Source organism: Nansenia antarctica (genome assembly GCF_963989245.1).
Source record: "Nansenia antarctica genome assembly, chromosome: 15".
NCBI lineage: Eukaryota > Metazoa > Chordata > Actinopteri > Argentiniformes > Microstomatidae > Nansenia > Nansenia antarctica.
In genome coordinates, this window is record NC_137685.1 from 6,149,354 (window position 1) to 6,153,529 (window position 4,176).

The following is a 4,176-nucleotide window of genomic DNA, read 5'->3' on the forward strand; positions in this document are numbered from 1 at the left end:
CACTTTGACCATCTAATTGGGGTTCCAGTTAGTCCTAATCTGCTAATATGCACATACTGTACTTTCAAATGAGTTTCTATTAATTTCACTATTTTAGGTTTATCAGTACTCCCTAAGAGGAATGTGAAAATTATACTCTAGCCTACCTTCATTACTGTTGCTGAGAAGATTTTTTTTTTTTAAGTGATACCTTTATATTTATGTTTTAGGGGTATTATTAACCTGATGTAGATGAGAATCTTTGGGGTGTCAGATGTATTTGTTGCCTACTTACTAATAATACTGGTGTGTTTTTCACAGGGACCATTGAGACAAATAGTGGAATTTTCACATTCACCTTCAAAGTGATGCTAATGCACCTTCCCATGTCATGCCTTTACCTAACTGCCTTCAGAACTGTGCTAAGCTAATGGGATGTGGCTGCTGGAGCTTGTTAAGATGTTGATTGTCATAGCCTAGAGGTCGTTAAGATCTAATATCATGACATTATAATAAACGATTAATGACATTGTCTTCATTTAACGTCTTGTCGGGATTGTGTTTTTCTCAGGGCTACTCCTAGTATTCATCCACTGCTGGGCACATACAAGCACAAGATCAGATCAGACTTTATTTCTCGTCTTCAACATTTACTCTGCTAGCCTGGCCAAGAATTATTATATATATATAATAATACTAATAATAATATATATTATATAATTCAATAATTATGAAATAAAAAATGATCATTTTGATGACACGTTGCAACAAATCATGCATCTATTATCTTAAATATATGATGAACTAGACAGGTACAATTCCTGTGGAAATTGTGAAGTGTGCTTGCCCCCCCCCCCCCCCCCCGTAATAATAATATATATTATATAATTCAATAATTCTGAAATAAAAATGATAATTTTGACGACACGTTGCAACAAATCATGCATCTATTATCTTACATATAGGATGAATAATCAGTCTATACGCAGTATGTTTGAAAGCAGCAGAAGGTCGTAGGCTAAATGTGATTGACGGGTGGACACCGACAGGTCCAGTAGCGTCCGACTCAACGGTCTTTGGTTCCACAGAGCGGAGGGGAGGAGCGTGCGCGCCGTACGCACCACGAGACGCGCAGTAACCAGTGGGTCACCTAAGTTTTTACCTGGACCTGAAACTGTTTACATGTGTGAGGGACAAATTCAGCATTTGAAATAATATTCATTAGGAAAAAGTGAGTTTGCGTTTTGCATTTCTTCGACCCAAGGAACTGTCAGTGCGACCAGAGGACAACCAAGAGATGTGCGCCTTCCTTCCATTGATCCATACAGGTAAGCGATGGGATGAGAGTATAGTCGTGACGTTAGAATTATAAGGTTCTATCTCAATTTTTGGTCAAAATTGAGTTTTTTTTACATAATCTGATCCATTAGGTGTTTATTAATGTCTGTGTGGTGTTATTTTTTAAAATGTTGACATTTTTTAGTTAGTAATTCATAAAATACAAAGGTTCCATCTCACAAAACATAATGGAATGTAAAAACTTTGACGCTCAATATCTCTGAACTGCCCTAAACGGAGATAGAACCTTCTCATTCTAAACGGAGATAGAACCTTCTCATTCTAAACGGAGATAGAACCTTCTCATTCTAAACGGAGATAGAACCTTATCATTCTAAACGGAGATAGAACCTTATCATTCTAAACGGAGATAGAACCTTATCATTCTAAGCTCACCTAGTGTCGGTAGGCTTGTCCTAATCAGACGTTTATGAGAGACGGTTCATTTAAATGTTTCATTATAGGCCCACCACTACTGTGGTGATAAACACATCGAAAATGCATGAACTTGGAGGAAAGTGAAAAGTATTCTGAGTGTGTCCTACTAAACTCATATCCAACATTATGCGATAAGCGAGTTCCAACTCAATGGGTGCGTTCGTAAATATGCACTGGAAGTCTGCTCAGAGCGTTCTGGTTTCAACTGAAATCAGTTCATTTCCGAACGGTCAGAGAGCACCCCGAGTGCGCTCCGGCGCACCCCCATGGGTATACGAACGCACCCCAATTCCATTTACGCACCCCAAGGGTATCTCGGCAGCACCATTATATTCACAGAATCTCCCCCTATAAACTGGAGTCGTTTTTTTCGGAATAGAAATGAACTCATAGAATTGACAGTCTGGGCTGCAAAATCCTACTGTTTATAGGATTATATTGGATGGAGGCTAGTGTGTCAGATTTTGGGTGGTAAATTCCAATTCCAATTAATTTGGGAGATGGATTGCTGTATACTTTTTTAAACGAGTCTGCATTGTGAATATGTGTGTCTTTGATTTATAAATGTATTGCTTGCATCATGGACAGTTCCAGTGTGTTGTCCAATGTGTTTCCTGTAAACCAGATGAACCACTGCTAACATCTATCTCCAGGTTTATCAGGGCGGCTGTGGGAATTACATACAATCCTCTCAACCATCAGTGTTGGATTATAGATAAATGCAGTTGCCATTGACCCTGTTCCCTAGAAGTCCTGGCAGACTCTGCCCTAGGTTAAGTGTAGAGACTGTATAGCTAGTAAGGTAGTCATGGAAAAAGTTGTGTAGAGAGAGAGAGACAGGGTTGTCATTTTCTGAATTCTACTTTAAACATCTCGCTATACATCCATTGAAATGGCCTCAGGTGTGAAAAAACCAGATGACAATGTGTCATGCTTACCTTTAAATAGCAACGAGTGGAAACTTCAATTTCAAACCTTCAGCTTTATTAACCATGAACATGAAGAAAGTCAATCAGTCCTATTAATATGTATACACATGTCCCGGCTGCTCTTAAACACTAAGCCCGAGCCGGTTTGACATGAAGCTACAAATGTTAAAATGTAACACCCCCCAGTGCATTTCTATGAATTATTGATGTTGTATATACAGTAGATACTCGGATATTTTAATCCCAACACTGTATCTATCATATGCCATTGCTGTTAGTACTTCAGGCCTTTTTATATTATTATCACTAAGATTCAAATGTAGTCTTCCCAGGTCATAGGTCTAATGTGCAGATTGCTGTAACTCTCAGACACATTTCTGAATAGCCCCCCTGTTCATGTGTAACTTAAAAGAGGGACATATTGTTTGACCATTAGTCCGAGGACATCTTTTCCCCAGAAAGGCACGTAGTGGTTGTGACAGGAATGCCAAGTAGAGAGGCCCAGGTGCTTGAGTGCTACCTAACTGTGATGAGTCCGGTTAATCATCCACCCAGGTACTCTGGCTCAAAGAGAAGGGGATGTGCATAGTGGTCGACTAAAATTGTACAGACTGAAAGTGTTCCGTTTTTGTGACGATTTGGTGATGAGAATGTATTCATTTGAAGGTAAACTAAGGTCTTGCCAGACTGATAGACAGTAGATTATTTCTATCACTTTTTTGTTGTTTGGACATGAGAATTGAGGAAAGAGAAAGCTCTATGAGAAGAGTTGTGCTTCTACAGGTTATAGGCCTACTGGCTTTTCAATATCTTAGACAAACATCTCTGATAGAACGCAGGCATTGTCAGGAACCTTATGAATGACATCAGATTAATTGACAAATTAAAAGACATTGTCTTGTATGTCACTAAGAAAGAACTTTCACAGACACATGCTGTCTAATATCAACACAGCTCTCTATGGCTATGTAAACATCTCCTCCTGTTCGCAATGAGTCAGCGGAAGCTTTTAAGCTTTTTATGACTACACATCTCTTCATCACCGTTAATCGCACATGTGGCTTGAACAGAAAGCATTAGGCTGTTGTCATTTTAGATAGAACCCTATTATGTTTACAGCCATTGGTTACAGAGTTGGTTAAATAATATTGATTGCAACCACTGTCGCACCAGCGACACACTCTCAAACCTAGACAATGCCAATCTTTTGTCTGAAGAAAGCAACATACACAGCTCTTAGCATTACCCTTTCAAGAAACAAACAAAGGTTGTATTGTACCTAAAGCGAGACTAGAGGTTTTTGGTTGCTAGGGTTTCCCCATGATTTAAATAACAATAGTGCTCTTGATTAGATGCAGGACTTATGACTTGTCATTCTTTTCTCTGCAGAGATCTCCAGCTGCTCCTGAGGATGCAAGGATTGCCCCACCATCTGACCTGGAGGTAACCCAAAGAACTCTGTGCCGCTGTCCCTCTGCGTCCCTGAGTGGAG